Source organism: Cyprinodon tularosa, unplaced genomic scaffold (genome assembly GCF_016077235.1).
Source record: "Cyprinodon tularosa strain WSP-4 unplaced genomic scaffold, ASM1607723v1 ctg104, whole genome shotgun sequence".
Taxonomy (NCBI): domain Eukaryota; kingdom Metazoa; phylum Chordata; class Actinopteri; order Cyprinodontiformes; family Cyprinodontidae; genus Cyprinodon; species Cyprinodon tularosa.
This window is the reverse complement of record NW_024037827.1, coordinates 1003931-1031913: the sequence shown is the minus strand read 5'-3', so window position 1 is coordinate 1031913 and position 27983 is coordinate 1003931. Positions and strand designations below refer to the sequence as shown.

The 27983-nt window shown below is 36.8% G+C and overlaps 1 protein-coding gene across 4 annotated transcripts in view; it reads left to right on the top strand.

Moving 5' to 3' along the window:
- grap2a (GRB2 related adaptor protein 2a) overlaps window positions 1-27983 on the top strand; it is a 68307-nt gene that overhangs the window by 19925 nt on the left and 20399 nt on the right. Inside the window, exon 2 of one of the 4 annotated variants that reach the window (XM_038282500.1) lies at window positions 6359-6419. The gene's annotated coding sequence lies outside the window, so the exon portion shown is untranslated. Of the gene's footprint in view, window positions 1-6102; window positions 6420-27983 lie in introns of those variants that run through there. The other 3 variants (XM_038282483.1, XM_038282492.1, XM_038282475.1) reach the window with 3 other exon arrangements.

The following is a 27983-nucleotide window of genomic DNA, read 5'->3' as shown; positions in this document are numbered from 1 at the left end:
TCTTTTTTTCTTTTGCTGAAACCCCTGGTGATTGTTCACTGTAAATTGTACCTTTTTCTGTATTATAAAACTTTTTCTAATAAAGTTTATTAAAAAAAAAGAGTCAGTTAGGAAACAATAAATCATATAAATAGTTATTAAAATAAATAATATTGAACTTGTGCCTCTGTAACCTGCGGTTCTCCTCTAAACCAGAAGGTGGCAGCAGTGATATCATTATTTTGAATGTTCTACTTTGAAGTTTGAAAGTTAGTACATTAACCTAAACTGACAGCAAAATTGAAGCAATGAATTCTTCACAAAAGTATACTAAAATTAAAGAGGTCTAATTTATAAAGAATTCATGCTCTTTTAAGAGTTAGATTTTAGGTTTTATGGGGAAGAGGTTGTCTTTCCATTCATCTATGTATATAGAAATGTACATATTATACAGAACCATAACTTTCTTAAACAACATATATGTATAGATATGTGTGCAGGATGCCTTGTTAAAAATCTGGTCTATCTTTAGTGAGTGTATTTATGACCACTCCTCTGTGCACATTGGCCCCTGCCTGGTCAAACCTATGAACATTTTCTAGGCTGCGACCACTCTTCACTAGTTTGCACAGTGACCGATGTGAAATAAATAATTTTCATGCAAGGATCCTCTGCTTTCTGTGGTCCACAACAACCACAGAAGTAGATAAAAAGCTTTCAGAGGAGCTGATATTACTGGTTCAATCAGCAGCAGTAAGTTAACATTTACACCTGCAACACTTCCTGTGAAGCCCAGCTTCACTTTGTGAGTGAGAGCATGTTGTGGTATTGAGTAACAGGCTGCGAGGCGGATGTGAGAGATCTACCTGCAGCTGCTGTGTGCACAATACGCGGTTTGGAGATTCAGGTCAGATGCTCATCTTCACACTTTCCTGGAAACAGCCGCAGCCGACATGCATGGTGCAGCTCAGGAGCTTTTAATCTAATAACAGCTCAGAGAGGATGCTCACTTCCAAAACACTACGGTGCAGGAAACTTTAATGCTGCACAATGACACATGTTAGGAGAGGATTTTTCTTTTTTTCAAAGTTCTTAGATTATATTTATAGATTTAGAATATTGCATTGCAACAATTTTAGATAGTTGTTTTTGAAATGTTCATGGATTTACCATCAGCTTCAGTGCTGCTATTGACCCTTAAAGGTATAGTGGAGGATGTTGTTTTTCCGGGTGGATCCTCAAAATAAGTGGTCGTCCTAATTGTCAATCATTCTGGTGATATGTTTACATAAGGCTGCTGTTCTGTCAGATCAGCATACCCATCAGACCAGCATACCCATAGTAATACGCATGCACGCGCATGCACAGAAACAACTTCTGTTACATTTGCAGATCAGTATGACAATCAGAGAGGTTAGCTGCTACGTCAGAGCGAACGCAGAAAGCGAGGCTGTCTCTGTTTAAAGCAGTTTAGCTTTAAATTCTGTTTACCCCAGAGTAAAACTTTATGTTTATTACATCATAAATAAACTAGCCTATTTGACTTTCGGTTTGCTTTTCTGGTAAGTTTGAGTGTTTACCTTCAACTACAACTTCTTGTTTATCACTCATAAATAAGGTAGCCTATTAGACTTCCTTCCACTTATAGAGTCAGACGTATGCAAGTTTGAAGTCTTGCGCATGCGTATTGCCTATGGGTACGCTGGTCTGGCGGGGTATGCTGAACTCTGTTCTATTTGCTCGTCCCCATTTTCACTTTAGAAAAAACTGCAAATCTTGTAGCTTTTAACAGCTTTTAAACAGAGCGTGCACAAGGCGAAATGGGCTCGTGCACGCTCTTGCACGTGTTTAAAGGGGAACGCCAGTTGTTTTACATTGGGCCCTTGATTTTACGTTATTCCATCATGTTCTACTCACCCATATAAGTTTTGTGTCATTCGCAGCCGTTCTGAAGATATTCCGTTAGGTTACTGTATATCCAAGTAACGTCTTCCTTTGGGCAACGCCTTGAAGGCACAAACTAAACTGTTCATCATTTATTCTTTATGGTACGCCAGCATTCATATCATGTAGGCGAATCACTGTCCCCCAGACATCCACGGTTATATTTTTTATATTTATATTTTTTTAAAACAAAGCGGTGCATGTATGACGTCATCCACGCATGCGGACTGGAGTAGTGACAGGCAGCCCGGGCCACAGGCGGCTACGCTCTACCGCTTCTATTCATTCTAGATAATCTGAATCGTTCAATTCCATTTGGAGAGCGAGATCATCTGTGGTAGCAGCACTCGACATCTTCCAGGCATGGGAGGAAAACTAGCAGCAGTTCAGCTGACAGGATGATTGAATTGTAACTGGCGCGCACGGATGACATCATACACGCGCCGCTTCGTTTTTAGAAAATATAAATATAAAATATATAACCGTGGATGTCTGGGGGACAGTGATTGGCCTCCATGTTCTGAATGCTGGCGTACCATAAAGAATAAATGATGAACAGTTCAGTTTGTGCCTTCAAGTCGTTGAACATAGGAAGACGTTACTGGATATAACCTAACAGAATATCTTCAGAACGGCTCCAACTGACACAAGACTCATATGGGTGAGTAGAACATGATGTAATAACGTAAAATAAATGGCCAAATGTAAAAAAAAAATGGCGTTCCCCTTTAATAGGCGCTCCCTCTGGTTAGCCGTTACAGGGTTGTGCATGTGCACTTTTTTTAACGGTGGAGAGGGCGGGTCTTTTAAAAAATTCGCGAAAATCCTCCATCATACAAGGTATTGTTTACATCGATACAGAGGCAGGGAAGGCGCAGTTGATCACGCTGATCTGGGGACCTACAATGAAAGAGAAGCACCTTGTTTAGTACATTAAAATGAGACTAAGGGTCAAATTTGCAGACCGCTGATCTAACAGGACTTTCTATCCTAATTCATCTGCTAAATCATATCATAATTCTCCCTGCTTACTTCTTCCACCAGGGCCTAAGTGCCAAATTATACTTTTCTCATGTCAATAAAACTCTCTAATTGTCTTTTCTATGACTTTTTATGTGTTAAATACTATTTAAACATGATCGGTTTTATATACAACGAAATGTTCTTTACCCAGAACCAGGAAAGCTGTTTGTGCATTTTTGTTGATAAAGGTCAATTTTAGAACCAGTCATGCAGCTTAATTTTGCTCCCTTATGAAGGGGGAAGTCAGATCAGAGAACTGGAAGTTTTAATATTCAGTCTGTTCTTTTTACTCAAGCATCATTTTAATCTCTTTCTTTTTCCCAGGACTGAGCAGCAGAAATAGGAAATACTTTGTTTATTTCTGCTGCAGGGAAAATGGAAAACACAGAACTGAGATCTTTTATAACTTTAATTACTACAAAGATGCAGTAGGACAGATAAAATGGTTGCACAGCTCCTTGAAGATGTGCTTATACCTCTTGAACTTTCTCATATTCTGTCATGTTACAACCACAAACCTACATGGATGTTATTTAAGAACATGACGAGAACAAGAAAAGGAAGTGAGCGTTTAGGAAGTGGCCGGGGAAAGAAAGAATTAATCATAGAAGCTGTCGACAGGTCCGTGGTAACTCTGGTGGAGCTGCAGAGATTCACAGCTCAGGTAGAAGAATCAGGACAAGAACATGATCAGTCAAAGCTGAACCTTTATGTAGAGTGGTAGGAGCTGCATAGAGAAGGTATTCTGGTTAGGTTAGATGAAGCTGAAGGTTTTGGCCTACAATGCTATATGCAGCTGACAGCTAACAATGCACTAACCCCAAGCTCACCATTAAAACCAGCACACATACTGGCAGCAGCATTCTGCAGCTTAGAGAGAGCAGCTGGTCAGCAGGAGAAGAAGAAAAGCTAAATTTCTGGACATTTACTCTGCTATGGGCAACATTTTCTGTCTTAAGTGCATCATTTATTTTAGACATTTAAAATGGGCTGATTAGATACACTTAAAAAGTCTCTGGTTATTCTTATTACAATGTTTTTACTTTGACCCCCCCTCCAAAAATCTAAATTTCAGTTATGTTTTATTTTACTTTTGTCTCCTCTTTGAGATCACAATCAGGCACCAAGGCCGTTGGTCTGAACACAATGAAAATAAAGTCCCTCTATTCTATTCTATTCTATTCTTTTCTATTCTATTCTATTCTATTCTATTCTACTCTACTCTATTCTATTCTATTCTATTCTACTCTACTCTATTCTATTCTATTCTATTCTAGGCAAGGCAAGGCAAGGCAAATTAATTTGTATAGAACAATTCAGTGCAAAGACAATGCAAAGTGCTTTACATGATTAAAATATAAAACAAAATAATACAGAATCAAAGCAAGAATAAAAAAAAATGAAATAAAAAATAAAAAATGCAGAAACAAAAAAGAACATTAAAAACAGTTGGACTAAAGAAAATACAAAAGCTGAACTAATGATGTTTCAGTTGAACTGTTTAACTAGAACAGTGGAAGGCAATCCTAAACAAATGTGTTTTTAGTCTTGATTTAAAGTAACTCAGACTTTCTGCACTTTTCCAGTTTTCTGGAAGTTTGTTCCAGATAAGTGGAGCATAGGAACTAAATGCTGCTTCTCCATGTTTAGTTCTGGTTCTAGGTCTGCAGAGCAGGCTGGAGCCAGAAGACCTGAGTGGTCTGGAGGGTTGATACACTGATAGCAAGTCTGTGATGTATTGGTATTTTCTATTCTACTCTATTCTATTCTATTCTATTCTATTCTACTCTACTCTACTCTATTCTATTTTATTTTGTTCTATTCTATTCTGATCTATTTGGTTCTTTTTTGTTCTATTCTATTGTATTTGATTCTATTCTATTCTGCTATATTTGGTTCTGTTCTATTCTATTTTGTTCTTTTCTACTTGATTCTATTGTATTCTATTCTAGTCCATTCTATTATATCTGTTGTATTCTATTTTATTCTGTTCTATTCTATTCTATTCTACTCTACTCTACTCTATTCTATTTTATTTTGTTCTATTCTATTCTGATCTATTTGGTTCTTTTTTGTTCTATTCTATTGTATTTGATTCTATTCTATTCTGCTATATTTGGTTCTGTTCTATTCTATTTTGTTCTTTTCTACTTGATTCTATTGTATTCTATTCTAGTCCATTCTATTATATCTGTTGTATTCTATTTTATTCTGTTCTATTCTATTTGGTTCTGTTGTATTGTATTTTGTTCTGTTCTATTTGATTCTATTGTATTCTATTCTAGTCCATTCTATTCTATCTGTTATATTCTATTTGGTTCTGTTGTATTCTATTCTTAGGTACAAACACACCTATCAACACTTGCATTCTTGCAGCTAAAGGACATTTTAGAAACTATTCACTCAGAGGAGATGAATAAAAATAAAAACTATAAATCAATCACCTAAATTCTTTATTTTATAATCACAATAGCGTCAGTGAAAACTGTTTTCTGTTATGTCTCTTTGCAGAAATTGGGTTTTAATAGAAAGATATGTAGATCTTTCTGACTTCTTAGCAATGACCCCCCCCCCCCCCACACACACACACACCCTTAACTGCTGACTGTTTGTTATTCTGATGACAGTGTGTAATATCCCGCAGTTTAGTTCTTTGTCAGGTAAATAGAGATTATGAACCATCGTCTATAATCGGTGAATTATTATCTATGATCATGGGCGGCTAGACTGGGGGGCAAGAGGGGCCTCTGGTCCTGGCCCCTGTTAAGGCCCTTGAACTGAAAATATGCAGAGCACAAATTAAAATATAAGTAGGACAACTTTTCCTGAAATTAGTTTATTTTCCTCTGATTTAAGGATGTAAGACCATTTGCAGATAGAAAATTATGACTTATGTTTAAATTGAGGAGAAAAACTAAAACTCCATTATATAAGTGCATAATATCTAATGATCTTATTTTAAGTTCAGATAATCATTTATTTGGAATTTTTTTTTTTTTTTACCTGCTCAAATTAAGGGGACATGAATTTCTTATAACAATATGTGAAGGGTTTTAATCAGTGCAGTACTGTGTAGCTCCGCTAGGGGCGCTGTGCTGCGCCTGTAAATCAGCCGCTCCAGTTTTTTTTAAATCTATATTTTCATTTCAGACGGAAGTTAAGTTATTTTGCACCTCTCCTCCTGCAGCCTCTGCATCACAAACCTCCTGCTCCTTCACCTCCTCCTGGCTTCATTCATTCAGGATCTCATCCTTTGATGTTTTTCCCTCTTTGGACTCTGGATTAAAAACAGTTTAATTCTAATTTATTTTTCCTCAAACCGTCAATGATGCAGCGTCGCTGTTGCTCAGGAAGGAGAAGCTGCTGCGCTTAGAATAAAGAGCCGCAGATCTGCAGCTTCAGGGAGGAGAAGGTGAGCCCAGCTGCTGGAAACTGACCGGAGAAACAAACCAGAGAAATTGTTTTAAAGTCAGGTGATCACTCTTCCTCTTTTTGTTTCTTTCTGTTTCTCCTGCGTTTGAAACTTAAACCAAACCAAAGAAACATTTACTGCGACATTTCACGCGTAAAGCCTTTGAAACTCGTTTGGTTCCTAAATTTAACTCTTGATTTATTTCTCAATAGTTCCTAAAACCTAAAAACCAAACACATTTAACAATATGTTTTTAAAAATTCCCCCAACTCTCTGGATTTATGTTTAATCTTAATTTTTAAAACTTTCTGTGATCATATCTCCCTTTGCATGTTTACAAGCTGCTTTACTGCATGCAACACTTTAGGGACGTTCTGTAAAAAAAAGCTTCACTCATGAGAAAAGAAAAAAGCATACAGGTCAGAGCGAAACGTTTATTGAAGTTATTTAGTGGTTTCTGTCTGAAGCAGCTGCAGCAGGGACGGTTTTCTCTGCAGCCTGATAGTGGAGAGAGGAAGTGGCAGCTCACAATCAGCAACAATAAATCACTTTGACTCAGTCCCATCTCCTCCACCATGCAAATAGCTTCAATGGTTCCCATTTTCCAGCTGCAGTTTTCTCATATTTTATCTGGATTGTAGTTTTTTATTAGACGCTCAGTCAGTAGAAACAAGAAGTTCAGGCAGTTGGCACACATGGCTGAAAAAGGGGAACTTGTTTGAATGTTTGCTTTAAACATTCAGTTGCAGAGTTTTGTTGCAAAAAAAGACAAATTTTCTCTTAATGTGTTCTTAACTTAATGACTTCTCCTTTTTTCTGGCATCTGTGTTGCATATTTGGTGTAAAATTAACCAACTTGTCATTTCTGAGGCTTTACTGATTTAAGATTATCAGGTTTTAAAGTTTTCATTGAGGTTCTGCTAAGTTTACCTTGGTTTTGTAATCTGTCTCTGTAAACAGACGTGCAGCGTGGTTCCCTAAAGTTTCCCAATAAACAGCCACTTAGAAAACTCTGCTGGACTTTACATAAACTCAGACCAATGATAGTCAGCTCACCTGATCGTTTATCGACTGGTTTTATTTAATTTTTATCGGGTGAAATCCTCACAGAATCAGGGACAGCATCACTTTTAAGCATAACTCATTTGCAGGCGTGAGATCTACAATATTAAATGTTAAAAAAAAGGGTTTAATTTGGTCTTTTTCTTTTTATTCAAAACACTAAAGCAACAGTTATACACACTGTGACTTATAATTAGAAACAAGTGTTTTATAAATAAATATAAGTAAAATTTTGATGTAAAATATAAAGATTATAATTTAGATTTTTGATTTTAAGGTTTTATTTTAAATGTTTAAATGTAGCCCGATCTATTTCCTGTTCTGACGGTAAATCCGCCAGACTGGCTGCTCTGATTATCCAGCCTGCAGGCTGTTCCTTATTTGTTAATTTGCTAAATGTAGTTTTCAGGTTAACTTTAAAAAGATTGATCAATGGAGCTCTGTTAGTTTGCATCCTATAAATGTCCATGTTTACAGACGATATGGTCTTCTTTGTATTGGGAAAGAATCCCCTTCTTTCAGCCAGCTGACCAGCAGCTTACAGCAAGAAAAGGGATTATAACCTCCCAGAGAGGCTCTTGTCATTCTTGTTTTTTCTCTGGCAACTCATCAGTCTTTAATGATAAATAAACACATGTAAGTTTGCTGTACAAAATTTTCATGAGATGTTTAAATGTTTCTTCTTTAAAAAAGATCTGCAGAATATCAGGACAACTGTTATCGATCATGAAGCGACCACATCTTCCCTCCTCTCTCTGATTACCATCATCACAGCCCCCTCATCCAGCATCTTAGTCACTAAGATCTACGTAAAGTGATGGCATAAAGAGCAGCAGTTAGCATGCAGACTAAATGCATGAAGGTTTAAACTCTAAACTAATCTAATACTGCATCCATGTGATGTTTGTGATTGTGCTACTGCAGAAATTCTTTATTACAAGGATTATAAATCAATATATTTTGCACCTTTGAGTTTGAGAAGAGTCTGCTGAGTCTTTGGTTTTTGTTATGGAAGAAATGGTTTCTCGTGTTGTTTTGAATGCAGAAATATTGAATATGTAGGAGAAAGAAAAACGCAGATGGAGCAAGTTTTTATGCAAACAGTTGAACTTTTGGTAAAGCTGCTTTTAGAATCAGATATTCATGCCTGTGGTTAAATGTTCCTGTTAAGATTCCAGACAAGCCAAATAGAACGTCTCATTTTAATGTCTAAAAGAAGTCATCATATTCAACAGCTAATTTCACTATATTAAATTTAAATGGTTAAATTTACTCTGTTCCTCCAACGACTATAGAGAAAAAACAGATTTCTTCAATGTCCAGTCCAGGATCCAAATGTTTAAGAGATATATATGTGATTTATTTTTATTTTCTTTGCTGCTCCGTAAATATGAGAATGTAATATTTTAATTAAAACTCAACAATTCGTTTTTTGTAGGAAAAGGATGTAAAAAAAAAAAAAAAAAAAAAACTACTGTAGAGCCAGAACATAAAAAAACATTTGTTCTTTATTTCTTTATAAAAAAAAAAACCCAAAACATTAGACACTTTTTTGTTTTAGGAATAAAATTTGTGTTAGTCTGTTAGCCAAGTTTAAAAAGTGAATTAAAAGGTGACTTTGGTTAAACAAAGAAATTAAAAGGAATGTAAAAAAAACTGCTTGTATCTAGTATTTTAGTTATTCTATTTTAGATTTTCTGTTATAATTGTGTCGTAATAAAACTAAAAGGTCTCCATCTGCACAGATAAGCTGTGATGAGGAGGCAAAATACAAGTAAAGGGCCCCAAAATGGCCCCCACTTTGCTCACCGCTGCTAAAGAAGAATCAGGTTAATCTACTTCTTAAAGTCCGAAACTAACTAATAGAAATTTATTTCCAATTATGATCAATTCTCATGTTAATCCCTAAACATCAAATCATAGATTAGAATAACCAAAGATCGCTAAAAGGAAAAAAATCATTTCCCACTGTCCTTTCAGCCAAAATGTACCATTACTTTATTAATTTGCTGTTCCATCTTTATTTAATACTAACATCAATATGTTGCATAACTTCACAGTCATGTCAATTAGGTAACAGTAGTTTTTTTTTGTTGTAGTTTTTTTTCTGAACAGTGTCCTGTCCAGCAATGTGGCAATAAGAATTTTACTTTCACACGTGGAGCAGTACGTCTATCGCTTTGATTTATTAATATAAATAGCTTTATTATAATTCATGCAGGGAGTATTACAGATTATATGGACACTGTAATGTAAGACGAACAGGAAAAAGGAGAAAAGATGAAAGAAAGAGAAGGTAAAAGAGAGAAAATGATAAAAAGAAACATTTTATCAACAAGCTTTTTTTTTTTAAATACCAGCAATGGACTTTAATATCAGATCTGATCAAATTAATTCTAAATCTTAACAGTTGGAATTAAATATATTTTAGTAATTTCTATGGATCCCTAACCCTAATTTTACTAAAACGCTTCAGCCAGGGTGCAGAATGATGGTGTGCGGTGCAGGCGGCCATTAAAGCAGATAGATAAGCATTAGAGAGAAAAACTCACTGCAGTGAAACTTCATGCAACGCTGCATGCAACGCTTGTATCTGAATCCGACAGATACACCCTTACAGAACAGCCTGTTGCAAAATCAGATGACGTATCCATTTCCTCGCAGTATTTCACCCTCATGTTTTCATAGATATTGCAGGAATTCTCCACTTTTTGATCTTTAATTTCAGTTAAACTGATAAAAAATTATGCTTGGGTCATTAAAGGTCGACTGAAACGTTCAAGGAAAAGGATCAGATGAAAAATCTAAGATAAGAATAAATTGAATAATTCAGAAGCCAGTTTTGAAACTAAACTAAAACATTAGAAAGAAGGTTTGTTATTAAAAAATATTCAGTTGGACCACCATGGGGAGAGGTAAGGATCTACCAACCTGAAAGCTGTGGGCTTCATTCCAACATACTCCTTCCAGATATCTAAAAGCCCTTGGGCAAGGCATTTAACCAAAAGTTACCTGCTTATCCGTGCATCAATGTGCATGTTTGTGATTGGGTGATTGTGGCTTCTGTTTAAAGCTTATAATCTACTCCAGTTATCATCTATATGTCAATATAAACTCACCAACTAAAGCAGAATGTATACTGAAGTTAAATATGACCAAGAAGATCAGAGTCTGTAGCTACAGAGCGGGCAAATCAACCCAGTTTGCGTTCAGCTGAAATGCCGACTGTTGATTTAATTGTGGCTGAAACACAAACTGTCTGAGGAGCCAAAAGGCTCTGGGGAAAATGTCACCAGCAGGTAGAAAGGTCACGTTTTTAGGACACCATAAGAAACCTGCACCACAACAAAGATGTAAGAAATCTGTTGATGTCATGAGAAAATAAGATTATAGACATTACAAACTCATCAAACATAAACTCACTAATGGGAAGAAGCATTTATAGCAAATAGCACAAAGAGTGATGGTTGCTGGAGGTGGGAGTAAGTTCAAGTTTGGGTGTTTGGTATGCAGCTGCAGGGGGGAGGGACTTTAAATGGTGCTGAAGCTGGAAGAGTTTGATGCACAGCAGCAGGCAGAGGGAGGGGCTTTAAAGTGGGGAGTGGTGGCTTAGTGGTTTAGGGCAAATAGCTTGGAAACCTGAGGTTCTGAGTTTGACACCCACTCCCACAGACTGCACCTCTGGGTCTCTGAGCAAGACCCTTAACCCCCAATTGCTCCCCGGGTGCCCCACAATGGCAGCCCACTGCTCCCTAAGGGGATGGGTTTAATGCAGAGGAAACTTTCTCCAATGTGAGATCAATAAAGTTCAATTATTATTATTATTATTATTATAAATGCAGCTAAGTGGAAAAGAGCTTTAAATCCTGCTGAATGAAGGCGTTTAGGATGGTAGATGGGAATCTAGATGCCGCACCTGAGAGACGGTTTTTAGATGCACCTAATGATAGAATTTAGCATGAGAGCAGCTAATGATGGAGCTGCTGGAACGATGCACTGCAGGAAGAAATGCTCTGAGCAGATGTGCAGAAAGGAGGGACTTTGGACCCATGAAGCAAAGCAATAAAAGATATGTGGAGCTAAGTTAACTTACAGTCATTCAAGCTGTGCATTATTACCTAATTATAATTATAAGACTTCAAATTTATAGACAAAATGCTGTGTCTGGTTGCATATTAAGTTTTTCTGAAAGATTAATGTGTTCTTCTATCTTAATATTTGATATTTATTTTTCTTTTTACACTTCAATTTTGCTCAATTTATTAGGGAAACTGAAATACAATATTTCCTTTCCGGCTTAAAAATTTAGCCAAAAATCATAATTCTGATTTTTTTTTTGGTTGCACAAAGCACCAGCATGTATATTTTTAACTCCATGTTTTTTTTTTTTTTTTACTGTTTCCATGATTTTTAAGCTTGCTTGTTTAGAGTTGATTTCTACACACATGCATGAATCTGTGAGCTAGTTGCAACTCCCTCTTCCCTTTTATGTGGCACCAAACCCACTTTAAGGGTATTACTGCCACCTAAAGGACTGCAGTGAAAATGTCAGTGCCTTACCCTTTTTAAATGTAATGTGACCAGAACTGAACGTCTCTGCCATATGAAGTTTGTGATTATATTGAAAATGCAACAAATATTTTCCTTCCTGTTAAAAGGGAGTTTTACTCTCCACTGTCACTGCAAGCATGCTTGGTGTGAGAGATTGCTTTTGAGTCAAATTAGTCGATGCAATCAGCTGGTTTTCCTTAGATAGAAAACTTCAATCTGACTGTATGATCTGGTTGAATTTTCTCTGTAAAGTTCCTTGAGATTACATGTTTTGTGAGTTGGTGCTATATAAATAAACTGAATTGAAAATTTATTGCAATCATTTGTTAGCATGACAAGCTCAATATTTACCATGGAGACAGCAAAAGAAGCGAGTGAAAGGTCGAACTCCCAGCAACATCATAAAAAAGTCCATGAAAAAAAGTGTGAAGAAGTGCAAAAAAATCTGATTCCAAGTGTAAAAAAACTAGAGCAGATCTTTGAATATAGTGTCATTATTGGCGTCCCCTGAAGAAGGAGCTAAAGCTGCCCAGGTATTTAGATGAGGGTTTCTCAGCGGAGCAGTGGGTAGCACTGCTGCCTTGCAGCAAGAAGGTTCTAGGTTTGATTCCAGGCCTGGGGTCTTTCTGCATGGAGGTTGTTTGTTCTCCCTGAGCATGCATGGGTTCTCTCTGGGTACTCTGGCTTCCTCCCACAGTCCAAAAACATGACTGTTAGGTTAATTGGCTTCTCTAAAGTCCCCTTAGGTGCGAGTGTGTGCAAGAAAGGTTGTTTGTCTCTGTTTTGCCCTACCCAGGGTGTACCTCGCCTCTTGCCCCTAGACAACTGGAGATAGGCACCAGCACCCCTCGTGATCCCACTTGGGATTAAGCGGGTCTGAAAATCAATGGATGGGTATTTAGAGATGTGGCTGCAAAGTTGGTGGATGTGTGAGCGAGCATCCATATTAACAGTGATACTAGTGATAAATTATAAATTGGAGTTGCTTTAGATCGGGTTGGTCTTCGACCACGTCGAGTCGCTTTACCTTGAGTTATTGCAGGACAGTTGTGCTCTATTAACTAGCTGCCTCATTTGTCTCCATTAAGGTTTCTAGTAATTCTTCCAGTAGATAGCGCCACACCGATTGCTGGAAGCTCTATTTAGGCTCAAAAGGTCTATCTAAACAGTATCAGAATTGATGCTCGGTTTATTTAACCTTATTTTATCATGAGTAAACTGTGTTTGGTCTCTTTTCTATAGACACGTGACGTGACTGTGCATCTTTAACATGTGTTTGTAGGAAAATGCAGAAGCATTACCACTGGATTGAAGGGAAACTTCACCACCTGATGTCACTTAGAGACGTTTCAGGATTTCATCTATGCAATAGAAAAACCCGGTCCTTATGTGTTTTGTTAGACTCTTAAATTCATGCAAATCATCCAGGATTGCAACTGGAAACAATATTAAATTACTGTAAATCCTCTAATATACTGTAGGACGGGGCCAGAATTAGAGGCAGGCCTCTATTTCTATTTGATAAAAACAGACTAGCAGTGGAATGAATAAAAACAAGATTTTGTGTCTCTTTGAACCTATAAAATGCTAGGTTCATTTATTGAAAAAGTACAGTTACCATAATGGTATACAGAACAATATTCAGACATCTTCCAGCAGCTGCAATTTTTCTGCACAGCAATACAAAAAAGACAAAACAGAATGGAGTCTTGGCCAAACTGACTTGCGAAACAAAGTAAAAAAAAAATAATAATGGACACTGTTCTGCCATCACAGCGAAATTTTATTTGAGGCAGGCTAAGTGGAAGTAGGCTACCAGTATCATATATTTCAAGGGAAATTCAGAACAACGAAGGAACGAACTAAATTTTGTCATTTAAAACGCTGCCTGGTTACCATCAGACCTACCGGTAATCACATTTGTCTCTCGGATCAGAACGGTTGTGTAACTATGATCTCTGTGTAAGGATGGGACTTCCCATGCTAATGGCTTGGATTCGTTAGCAAACACTGCCCCCCTGTGGTACTTGTATGTTACTATCACAAGTTGTTGAGGACTGCCCAGGAACATCGTTGGTTCTAATTATAGCCCCGGCCTGTATACGAGTCCGGTCATTATTTACCTCCGCAGACAACGAGACATTATTAGAGACCTGGCCGCTAATAGAATAGAGGCCAATATTAGAGGATTTACGGTATATTTAGACAAGAGCGAAAATAGCATGTAGTTGTTAGAAAACACTTCCATACCAGTTGAAATAATGTAAACCTGGAACCAGTAGAGATGGCGTAATGTTGTTTAAATTTAGTCAGATTTTTCATTTACTGTTTACCAAACACAAGAAGTCATTTAGACGGTGCTTTTTAAGCTGAATCTGGTTGGTCCGTCATTGTCTTGATTTAGTCAAAAAATAATTGGTAAAAAATTTTGCTGTTTGGTCGGTCAGATTTTGTCCCACTTTAGTCCAATAATAGACGTTTTCAACATCTTTTCAGTTATCTAAATATGTTGGCTTTTCACTTTTCAACCCAATGTTGGTGTTTGGATGTAAATCATGTCGTCTTTAAAATGTCTTTTCAACCTATTCTTGCTCGGCGGGTACAATGTCCTAGTTTATTTGCTTTAACCTTCAAACTATAATGAAAGTTTAACAAATGAGGTGTTTGGCTTCGATGCTAAAACCATAAAGTTTATTGTTTGTGGTGATTTTTACCACAGCTACCATCAAACCATAAGAGGTCGTCGCCACTTGATGAAACCATCTAACTTTATTGCCTCTGAACAAACATTTTGTTTGCACGTCGTAGTAAAATGTTTAGGACTTTACTCATAGAAGGCAGTAAAGATGGCGACTGAGTGCAACGTTGTACCCTCTTGTTGCCTTTGGTAAAGTGGTGCTGCTGAACAAAAACCCTTTAACTTATTCTCATCCTTGTGATTTTTTTCTGTTTGCTGCTCTGGAGCACATAGGTCTACGTTTAGACCCTTCCCAGGCTAGAAAGAAAACAGCAATATTTTTAAAGTAGGACATTTACCGTATCGTTTATTGTGATGCGTTTGTAGTCATGATAAGAATTTTAACTTTTTTAATTAGACTCAATGATGATTAAAAACTCCAGAAACTGGTTGAATTGTGAGAACTTTTATTTTTTTTACAATTTTTCTTTTTTTTTCTTTTATTTTCATTGTTGCTTGGACAAACTCAAAGGATATAATAAAATGCGGTAACTACAAGATATTCAGTGATAAAAATCATATTTTTTAAGCAGTAAGCAGTCACACTGATACAGTACCAAAGAAAGACTGCAAAGAACTCATCTTTTTCTAATCATCTCTTTTATTCTTATCACAATAATATCACCTATATCATGATAAGATTTTAAGTGCATATTTCCCAACCCTACTCTAAAGAACCAGTTGTTTCTGCCTATTAATGCGGGAACGGAGTTATTAGAAGCGAAGAGGATCAATTATAAGCTTGCTGTGATTGGAAAGATTGCCAAAAGAAAAGCTTCTCCAAATGTAATACAATAGCATATCTTGCTTAATTAAACCTCTGGAACAACAACTTTTTAGATATCTGGAAGGAACTGATCTACAACTCTGTATTTAAAAAGTTTTAAGAGGCTAGAGAGATGAATTAATGTGTTTGTGGTTCGTAGCAAATACAGAAGACTAAAGAGAACCTTTTTAGTGTTCCTCATGGCAGCCGACATCTACACAACATTTCTGTGTTTTTAATAGGAACTGCAGGCGGTTCACTCTGGTAGAAAAAAAAAGCTGAGAATCTTTGTGTTTTGCTGCATTTTATAACAAACACTTCCTCCCTTTTAAGCTTGATTAATATGAGCTTAATGCAGCCTTTTCCCCTCTAAACTGGAACAATTGATGAGGAGTGTTTTTCCTCCAGGGACCCAAATTTGTTAGTCTTTCAAAATGCTCTTCAGAGATGATTCCGGAGGCTTTTAACAGAAGTTTAGCTTTGGAACTGAAAACTTTGTCAAAAAAACCTTAATCTATAGGATGTTAGGAAATTAGATCATCTATATTTTTCATTGCACATTTCTTACATTCAAATTAAATTTGTCCTCAAAGCAATGCAGGTTTATTTATGTACTACATTTCAGTACCAAGACTTTTCAAAGCGCTGTAAATAAAAGAAATAAAAAACAACATAGGAAAAGTGCATTGCACTGGATTGTTGATTAAATTATAAGAAGAAGAAAGGAACGTCAGACTGCAAACATAAGCTAATGATGTTTAGAAAGCTCAGCAAAAGTCAGCTCTAAACAAATGAGTTTTTAATCTGGACTTAAAGCAGTTTCGGATTTTGAATATGACAGTTATCTCGGAGTTTATTCCAAATTAATGGAGCAAAAAGAATGAAAAGCTGATTCTCCATGTTTGTTTTTAGTTCTCGTAGGGTTGGACGATACGGCCAAAGCTTATATCAAGATGCATTAATGGATACGATATAATTGCGATATTGATACAAAAACAATGAAGTGTCAGAAAGACTGCCGAGAATGACCACAACAGATGCCTAAACAAACGTATGACATGTATGATTTTGTTTATAAAAGTCCAACATAACATTTTCGCAATATTTGCTTTAAAAAGCAAAAACATACAGAACTGTAGTACCTTAGTGACAAATGCTTCGATCACAGACTGGAATGTTAATTGAAATATCAAATATGTTTTCGAAGTCATATCACACATGCTGAATGAAATTATATTGTGTTATATATTGAACTATTATATTGTCTAGTCCTTGTTTCTGGGTATGCAGCGTAACTTGATCTTGAAGGTCTGGCTGTTGATCCACTGAGAATAAATCTGTAATTTATTTTGGAGCTAAGTCATTCAGTGATTTGTCGGCTAACAGAAGTATTTTAAAGTATATTCTCTGAGATACTGGGAGGCAGTGAAGGTCTTTATAAATGGTCTGATGTTCTCCGCAATCTTAGTTCTAGTGAGGACGCTGGCAGCAGCATTCTGGATCAGCTGCAGCTGTCTGTTCCACTTGTTAGGCAAACCAGGAAGACGCCACTGCAGTGATCAATCCTATTTAAGATGAACAATGGAAGCAGGAATTCATTATTTCGTTATTCAGGCGATAAAAGGCCAACTTTGTTTCTGTCTTTATGAGCCTCTGAAGGTTCAGGTAAATCTCGGATTGGTGTTTTCTTGCTGGATTAACTGAAGCTGTGTGCTAACTAGAGCTGAAACTAATAATTATTTACTTCTGTCTCGTTGAACCCCAGTCGGCCTCAGCAGATGGCCGCTCACACTAAGCCTGGTTCTGCTGGAGGTTTCTTCCTGTCTAAAGGGAGTTTTTCCTCTCCACTGTCATTACAAGCATGCTCTGTATGAGGTATTGCCTTTAAGTCAATGAGTCGATGCAATCAGCTGGTTTTCCTTAGATAGAAAACTTTGAGTCAATTTGACAGGATGATCTGGTTGAACTGAGATGGCGTGTTGTGAATTGGCGCTATATAAATAAACTGAATTGAATTATTTTGAAAATCGATTAATTTGTTGATTATTTTTTCAATTAGCCGATTAATAATTGGATAGCTAAAGGTTCTTTAAACAACAGTTTTTGCCAAATTAAACCATTAAACCAACTTTTCTACTTGAGGAGTTATGCATAGACCATATTGTCAGATGGATTTTTTTTTTTTACTTAAATGCAAAATTGTGACTTTTTTTTTTTTTTTTTTACAATTTTGATAAACTTGCTGCTCAAGGTGGATTACTCTGTCAGCTAAAGGCATATTTTAGAGTCTCTATAATCCAATTAACGATTAATCGATTACTCAATTATTTGACTTTTATTTTGTTTCAGCTCTAGTGCTAACTCTGAAAAAATGTTCCTTTGGTCCGAAAATGATTACTTCAGTTTTGCTTTGATTAAGCTGAAGATTTTTTTATCCCATCCACATGTTGATTTTTTCTATGCATTTACCAAGAACTTAGTCACCTGGTAAAATTGTATTGTAATTTATTGCTGTGTGTCGTCTAGCTAGTTATGGTAAACTATATTAGTGCTTTTTATAATTTAAGTTAGGGGAAACATTAAACATATTAAACAGAAGGGACCCTGAGATCGACCCTTGGGGAACACCATACGTTATTTTTGTGGTAAAGCTACCTACTGACATAAAAACATTGTCTTTCAAGTAGGATTTAACCATTCAGTGCTGCACCAGAAATGCACGCTCAGTTTTCCAGGCGCTCTAATAAATTGCTCCCATTCCTGAGGCAGCAGCCTTTCAGCTTTACACCACATTTTCATGTTGTAGATGTCAGGCAAGAGCAGATTATGTTGTATTTCTTGCAAATGTCACTCTTAGAATCTGGTATCATCTTCATCATCCCTCTGCTGATTACGTACTGCCACGTTTTCAGACATTATTTGTGTAAGAATCCAGTTTTCTGTCAGTAAAACTGTGCCTCTAATTTTAAAATACATTTTTTTTTTGTATCTGTGTCGGCACAACGTCCCTCAGTAGTTTTTTTTTCTTATAGTCTTAATAAACATTGAGTAAAAGTAGAGCGGTGGAACAAAAAACAAAACAGACAAAGGCTGCAAACGTTCAAAGACAAACTTAAACTTTTGATTTAATTGTCCTTTAAAGTAAATGGGGCCTTTTTGCAAAGCACCTCATGTCTTTTGTTGAACATTTTGTCTTTGCAGAATCTTCGGACTCAGACACACAGGCAAACTTTTAAAACTACATTTAACCCAGAAAGTCTGAGCTGCAGGTGAATTTGAATTTGCCTCTGCTGGCTCTGCACATGTCGGTTGGTTTATATCTCTGATATGGGCCCGTCCTGTTGTCTTCAACCACACTATGGAGCTTTGAGACAATTTGAAATCCAAACCAGGTTATTTTAGTCTCTGTGAATTTAAATGAGCCACTTTGCATGTTTATCTCTGCCAGTGTTGTTTATTCCTTCTTGCTTTGTATTGGGATGCATTTTTATTTTCATGGGCTTCAAAAACATTAAATGCGTTAAATTTCTAAATCTTTGAGTTTAATAAGCTCAACAGTTTTTCTACTTCCTGATTCATTCAGGCTCAGTCTAGTTAAAGGATGGAGACCAGCTTTTTGTTTTCCAGATCTTTTTTTCCCCAAATACCAAAAATCTGAGACCAGAAGCAGCCAGATGAAGGCTTCTTATCCTGTTTCCTTCTCCTCATGTTTCATCACTGAATTGAACTTTGTGTCACCTGCCTCTAGTTTGAAAAGAAATGTGTCCCCTGCATGTGTCCAGGCTTATTTCCATGCGTTAATTAATCAAATATTTTATACCAAATTTCTAAAAACAGAAAACAATTTTTTGAAATTTTCTGCTATCTAGATTCCTTGTTCGGCTCCTGGACCACAGAGTCCAGTTTATACGTACAAAGCTCAAGCCTAGTTTTAGTTCATGGCACAAATTAACATAAACACTGCTCAGAGAAATAAAGGGAACACTCAAATAACAAATCCTAGATCTGAATGAATGAAGGATTCTCCTCCACATCCCTGTATGACCTTCCTACAACACCTGGGCATTCTCCTGAGGATGTGGTGAATGTTCTCCTCAGGGATCTCCTTCCAGACCTGGACTAAAGCATCCACCAACTCCTTTGGTGGACATTGATGGATGGATCTGACATGATGTTCCAGATTTGCTCAATTGGATTCAGGTCTGGGGAAGAGACGGACCAGTCCATAGCTTCAATGCCTTCATCTTGCCACTGCTGACACCCTCCAGCCACATAAGGTCTAGCATTGTCCTCTATAAGGAGGAACCCAGTGCCAACCGCACCTGCATATGACCTCACAAAGGTATCTTAGTGCCTAATGGCAGTCATGTTTAGGGCTGGGTATTTTCACCAAAGTCCTGAATTGATTCGATTTTGATTCATTCAGTTCTAAATCAATTAATTTCGATTCAATCTGTTTTTACAATAATGAAAGTGGTTCAACTGTGTTTCAAAATACTCACGTATTTTGTTTTTTCCTGTCACATTAAACACAAAGTGCAAACTTGTAAATCAGACAGTTTAAATGTGAACAAAACTGTCTCAAAAGTGCAAACTTGTTTGTCTAAGTGAAAAAGTGAAGCCTCGCTCGAGCAAGCAGACGTAACAGCAGACATTTATGAGCTGCATTATCTTCGCTGCACAAACCATATTTGCAGCGTTGTCTATAACAACTCCAGGGTGTTTGCTGGTCAGCCCTCGTTTGTTAATGTCTTCAGTCGACCTATTTGCAGCTTTCTAAAGTAATCTTGAGTGCATCTTTCCTGCTTATTTGAATGTGAACGTCATGCGGGTCACTATAAAATGAATCGATCTCATTCCTTGGACATAGATTTTGCAAAAATGTAAAGGAATCGAATCAAAATCGATTAAATCGATTTTTTTACCCAGCCCTAGTCATGTTACCTCTTGCGAGCACATGGCTGGCTTCGCGGCCCTTCAAAGACATGCCCCCCCCCACACCATTACTGATCCACTGCTTAACCCGTCGTGCTGAAAGGATGTTGCAGGCAGCAGATCACTCTCCACATTATCTCCAGATTCTGTCATGTCTTTCACATGTGCTCAGTTAACCTGCTTTCATCTGTGAAGGGCACAGGAGGCTAGTGGCGTATTTACCAATCCAGGTCTTCTCTGGCAAATACCAAGCATCCTGCAAGGTATTGGGCTGTAAGCACAACCCCCATCTGTGGAAGTCAGGCCCTCATACCATCCTCATGGAGTTGGTTTCCAACTGTTTGTGCAGACACATGCACATTTTCCAGAACTCTGGCAGTGCTCCTCCTGTTCCTCCTCGCTCAAAGGCAGAGGTAGCGGTTCTCTTGCTGGGGTTTTTGCTCTCTTTCACGTCTGCTGGTTGCGCCACCAGCCTCTGGACACTGCGCTGACAGACACAGTAAACCTTGGCAAAGCTTGCATTGATGTTCCATCCTGGATGAGCTGCATTACCTGAGCCCCTTGTGTGGGTTTTAGAGTCTGAATCATGCTACAGTGAGTGTGAAATCAACACCAACATTCAAAGGTGACCAAAATATCAGCCAGACAGCATAAGCACTGAGAAGTGGTCCCCACCTGCAGAAACACTCCTTTATCGAGTGGGTCTTGCTAATTGCCAATAATTTCCACCTGTTGTTTATTCCATTTGCATCACAGCAGGAGGAATTGATTGTCAATCAGTTGCTTCCTAAGTGGACAGTTTGATTTTAAGAAGTTTGATTTGATTGACGTTATATTGTGTTGTTTATGTGTTCCCTTTATTTTTTTGAGCACTGTATTTACTGTCTGGTTGTGGGATATTTTAAGTCGTGCAGCTTAAATAAAGTACATGTAACCTGCAAAGCGCTCCACAGCTGCATCATTGCAGCGACGGCAGGAACCTTTTTTTTTTCTTTTTGTATGATAAACTCACCACATCCTTCACTTCACAAACTGAGTGAAACATGTGTTTGGGTCTGTGGGAAAACGGAACGCCCCTAAAGCTGTAGCTGCACCCATACTGTAGGATTCAGCTCCTTCATCTAAAACACCTTTTTTTTCCTAAATGTTGCAGAACTTTCAGATTCGCTCTGATGGTTTGATCCTTTTTTAAAGTCTTTCTGCGCTGGTTGTTTGTTGGCGTCTAAGGAACTTAAAAGTCTTTAGCCAGTCCAAAAATATAAATTTCATTTCCTCATATGTGCATCCAGGCATTCATTCACAGGGCCACATGGCATGCAGTTATCAGGAACTAAGATATTGCTTAAGTAGAGGGACTTGAATACTTATTAATGACTCAGAACGGTCAATGCAGAACTCAGTGGTTGCAGTTATTTTTGGAGAAAAAAAACATAAAAGCGAATGTTTGCAGCTGTAATGGGATAAAATGTGGAAAAGCTCAGGATGCATTAAGACTATAAATGATATAAAAATGGCTTTGGGTTGCTGAATGTTGTTTTTTAATCAAGCATATGTTTGAAGGTGTGTTATTTATTTGAAAAATGTTTAAATGCTTTATGTTTTTTTCTTCCTTTCACTTCTTATAGAAGTTTGCTGTATTTATTTCGTGATAAAATGTTTTTTTCTTTTATTTATCACAGGAAACATCGAGAGTTGAACATCTTTTTTTAGAAATATTGTGATGCAGATGGAAGCGCCTATAAGGGGTGGGAGGATTAGGATTGAGTTAGACGGCACAGCTGATCGGGACTATGGGCAATCTGTGCCACAGCGCTGGGAATTAGATCCTCCATTCCAAGAAAACAAACCACTTTAAAATTCATAACTTGGCTTTTTCATTTTTGGAACCTATTTTAAATAAAATATCCCATAAATCGACCACTATGCATGTACAGAGATCTATATGTGCATTCGTACTAGGGATGCACGATATAATCGGCCCCCTATCGGTATCGGCCCTAAAACTGAATACCGGACATCGGCCACCCCACCGATATTTAACCCGATATTTGATCAGCTTCTGAGTTTCTAAAGTCTAAAAAAAACAAAAAACTACTTCTTCTTCCTTAAAAAACTTCTTTTTTTACAGACTTAAAAACTTCTAAAGACGAGGGAAAAAATATTGATCCATTAAAATATCCCAATATCTTCATATGCTGATATATTGCCATTTAAAAACACCATATCAATCTCTTTTACTAATGAAATATTGCTATATGTCATCGTTATGCTATGAAATCCCCCGAAAATTCACCAAATGTTGCCATATTTTTATATGTTGATATATTGACGCGGTATCGATCTATTTTACTAACAAAATCTCACAAGAATTTGCAAGATATCACGAGAGTTTAGACTTAGACTTAGACTTAGACTTCTTTATTTGTCATTTTGTATGCACAGGGTGCATACAGAACGAAATTGCGTTACATACAGCTTATGAACGTTGCATTGATATTTCACAATGGCACGAGTTATAGAAAAATACAAAAAGTGCAGCAGTGGTCAAAGTGTGAACAGTGCAGAGGATAAGAGACAGTGTGCAAGTTGCAGTGGTTCAGTGCAAAATGGCATTTGTGCAAAAAATGCGTTATTGAAAAATACAATGAGATGAACAATTTAAAGGGCTAAAAGTTAAAAGTTCAGCAGCATTTGATGCCCGATAATGTGCAATAGGTGCAGAGTTCGGATTGTGGATCAAAGGTTCAACAGTCTGATGGCAGTGGGGAAGAAGCTGTTGCACAACCTGGTGGATCTGCAGCGGATGCTGCGGAACCTCTTTCCAGAGGGCAGCAGGGAGAACAGGCCATGGTGGGGGTGTGAGGGGTCTTTGATGATTTATAACAGAACGAGGAAATTTCACGAGATTTTGAAAGTAAAATAGATCGATACCGCGTTTTTAAAAATAAATTTTATATCAGCATATGAAAATATATTTGAGTATATTATTTTTCAAAGTGTCAGAAATGGATAACAAAACTGCTATTTTCAATGACTACTTATTTTTGTCCAGCTTTAACATCGGTATCGATATCGGTTATCGGCTACATGAGTTTTAAAATATCAGCATATCGGCTATAGGCCAAAATCCCAATATCGTGCATCCCTAATTCGTACTTCAACTAAACACATTAACAACAGAAAGAAAACATGATAGATTTGTCTTTTTGTTCTTTTATCTGTTGTTGCCATGATCAGATTTTAGGATTGAACAGCTTAATAAAACTTGTTTTAATTGAAACAATTATCTTTATTTATATACATGAAACAAGTGTAGCGGTATGGCAATTGCCATACCGCTACACTTGTGAAAGTAAAATCTGTTGGGCTCCTTTTGGCATCAAGACAATTATTCTTATTGCCACCTTGCCAGACAGGACACTGTAAAAAAAAAAAAAAAAAAAAAAAATAGTCAAAATCTGTATCCAGATAAAATAATAGTTTGGCATGATATTGATGCTAAAGTAGTTTGCATAGTTTTGCTTTTGTTAATTTTAGATCTTTTAATTTTCTAACATTAAATGAATAATATTTCAGACAACCTTACAGTAAGCTTTCATTGGGTTATTTATTTTGCTTTTATTTGCACATTTATTTAACGAGCATCTGTGATTCTATTGAGGAATATTTTACATGTTCAGATTGAAAAAGGCGAGTTTTTTTGTTTTAGTAAGTTGTGAATTAGCACTATATAAATAAACCAAACAGAAACTGAACTGAGGCGGTCAGTACTCTTTTAGAACTTCTTTCCTGTCAGTGAACTAGTTTAAAAACCTCTCAATTCAACACGTCTTAAGCAGCACCCTCCATTCCACAAGCAGGTTTTTTTGTAAATCTTTTAAAAACAAGATTTCATTTTCTCCCAAATCGTGCTAAAAAAAGAAAACAAACAAAAAACCTAATTACTTATCTTTTTACTCATTAAAAATGTTTGATTCTGGAAGCTGCATTTGACTTTAAATCAATGTGAGGAAGAAATGCCACTTTCATAATATCAGTCAATATAATGCATTTATAATTACTTTTAACTGATTTTTATCAATTGAAATAGTTTTAAATGGCAACTATACATTTAAAGTGAAATTATTCCCTTCCACTTCTCCCAGGTCCCTGTTTTAGCCGTTAGCTGTGGAATCTAGCAGGAAAACCCAAATGTTTCTTTAGCTGTTGATGTAAATTACTAGCATCTCATCTTATTTATTACAGGAAAGAAAAAAAGGGTGTACTTTCCACAACAATAAGTGAAAATAACACTTTTTGGGGGTGGTGGGGGTGGATGGTGGATTGGGGCGATAATCTTTTTATATTTTCCATGTTGTGGTTTAACAATAAACATGACACTCGTCACAAAATGACAGTTTTAGAGGATTGGAGAAAACCCAAATCTACCAGTTTTTACTCTAACAATCAATTAAAGGTTCATAAATCCAAAAATCTGATTTAAAGAATCTGAAAATGTGATAAAAATTCCAGTCAACGTTTGATATATTTAGCCATCTAGTTTTAAGGCGGTCTGAATACCAATTATTCCTCTCATAGAATAAAATCTATAATAAAACTCAAAGAAGGTTTTAAGGAATATTTTCTTGATGTAATCATTCAGATTTTGAATCTGAAATTATATGATTAAAAAAAGTAATTGCATAAAGTGATTAGAAAAAATAAGAATAAAACATTGCATTGGATAAAAAGAAAATGATATCCAATCTCAGTTTAGTTTAGGGCTGATTCCACATTAGATGTAAGATCAGAGGTTTTGACTAAATATAAGTTCATTTAATCCAATCATAAGGAAAACATCAGCTTTTCCCATTTCCATTTATTTCTTTAGTTAACAGTACAGTTAAATTTAAGATCATAAAGATTAATTGAATAAATCATAATTATTCAATTGAATCAAATTGTAACTTAGAGAAATGACACACTGACTCTACCTCACTAATTAAGAAAAAACTCTACAGTTATAAACTAAAACTATTTATAAAAATTCATATTTTTCTATTAAAGAATAAATTTTTTAAATACATTTATATAATTAAATGTATTTTTTACATTTTGCCAATCGTGCTTAATTTAAAATGTGCAATAAAGTTTTTTTAATTTCAAATGTTAGCCTATGTAGAAGTGTTAGATTACCAAAGTATCGAATAAAAAATGTCTAAAAGATAACCGATAGATTTATTGATTACTAAAACAATCAATAGGTGCATCCCTTGTTCTTAACCGTTTATTATTCAAAGTTTTCTTTCCAAGGAAACCCAGCTTGCATCAAGTCACTGACTTATAGATTTCCTTCCTCTTGGATGAGGATGTTTGGCTAATCGCCTGCATCGGGTTGTTGACGTGGCATCAGTCCCTCATGCTGAGCAGCGACAGCAGAAAGGAAATCCTTCAGCAGAACCAGAACCAGGCTGCATGTGATTGGCTGTTTCCCAAGACTGACTGGGGGTTTCAGAAAACAGGGCATGCACACACAAGCAGTACTGATCAGAAGCACTGAGCCAGGAGTACTTTCTATGTGGAAAAAAAACAAAGTCACAGCAGAAGCAGCTCCTGTTAAACAGCTTTGCTTCTCCCGCTAAAAGGAGTTGGCCAAGCTTTCCAAACAATGATGTAAAATCATTTTAGTTATTTTTTTTAAAAGATCTAATCATTTTGTTGTTGCTAATGATGACTTTGACAGGTTTTCTTGATCTTTTGAAGCAAAAACAGGGTGTTTGATGTCTGTTACAGGCCCAATGAGAGCAGCCTCCATGCTGCTGATAATAAATCCATAACTGCTCAGCAGCCATGCATGTCCAGTTATTATTTGAATTTTGTGGCCTTTAGGTGCCATAAAAACCAAACCAGAATATCTTTATTGCCTTCGCTTGCATGTGGTGATCAGTCTTTGCCACTTTCCTTTTTTCCCAGCCATCTTTGCCTCCTTTGATACAAAAAGAAGTCTATCGGTACGACCTGTGTTATCTAAAACCTACCAACAGAGCAGGAAGCCTTCTTTTCATTGGTAAAATTAATCTCTGATTTATTAAATAATAATTGTTATGATAGAGCAGATTGTAAAAAGGCTAATCTAGTACGTTCAGCCTCTGTTTGTCAGTTTTAATTAGTTTAAAGATGCCATCTGACCACAAACACCCTATAACAGCTGGATTGAATATGAATCATTTTCCATCTGCTTAGTTGGCAGCATGAATAATTCTCATGATGTTAAAAAAAACACCAGTTATTTAATGTAACATTGGAAACACCCAGATTAAAAATAACAAATGTTTAAAAAATCTAAACTGTGCACCAACCAGCTTTTAACTTATCAGCTGTAGTTTTTAAGCTGTATTATCAGTGGCTTCTTCTTTGTTCGACTCTCTGTATTTGATTTCCAAGCAGACGGCCATTTTGCCTGCAGGGTGCTGTAACAGGTTGGGGTGATGCTTTGTTTTATGCTGGCAGAGAAAACTCTGGTTACTTTCCCGGCTGTTCCATGAAATGGACTTTAAAGAGAAACTAAATGCCAAATCAACCTCTTTGCAGCTTACCTTAAAACTTGGGTTTTAATGGTGCTATCTAATGTTCCTAGCCTCGTGAGACCATCCTGATCTCACGAGCTTTCAAGGTTTCACTCGCAAATCAGTCAGGAGACTCTCCGTTAAAGAAAATTTGGAGCCGTTCACCAAACGAACGTCCAATCAGTGTTGGCTTTGAGGCGGGTTTAGGTGTGACGCAACGAGAAGCGCGACAGTTCAGTCTAAAGAACATGGCGGCTTCAGCCGATGAAACTAGCGTTAGCGTGGCTATCGAGCAAGTTTTATCGGAATTACAGAGTATTTCTTCACTGAAAGAAGAGCAAAACACTGCTCTGGAGGCTTTTGTCAGAGGAAAAGATGTTTTTGCTCTTCTCCCGACTGGTTTCGGCAAGAGTTTGATCTATCAATTGGCTCCTCTTCGTCGTCGCTCTGTTAGTACGTCATATGCTTCGTTGATCTGATTGGTTTATTTGGCCCGTCTATCACCAACATAGGCCAATCAGCTAACAGGTATTTTCGCCCCTTCCCAAAATTATTCAACGGAAGGTTTGCAGATGGATATGCGGAGCAAATCCATCTGGCGGAGTCAGGTTATAATGTTTCCATGCAAAGTTTGAATTTTTCATGCAAGCTTAAGGGCGACAGTGGCGTTGGATGTAGGAGTTTGCCCTGAAATCGAAGGACTGACGGTTCAAGCCCCGACTCCGACTTTCAGTGTCGTTGTGTCCTTGGGCAAGACACTTCACCTGCATTGTCTACTGATGGTGGTCAGAGGCTACAATGTAGCTTGCCACCGTGAGTGTGTGCATGAATGGGTGAGTGAATATAGTGTAAAGCGCTTTGGTCAAGTCTCATAACTTGAATAAAGGTGCTATATAAGTTCAATTCAATTCAGTTTATTTATATAGCGCCAAATTCACAACACATGTCATCTCAAGGCACTTTACAGTTCAACCAGATCATACAGTCAAATTGATACAAAGTTTTCTATCTAAGGAAAACCAGTTGATT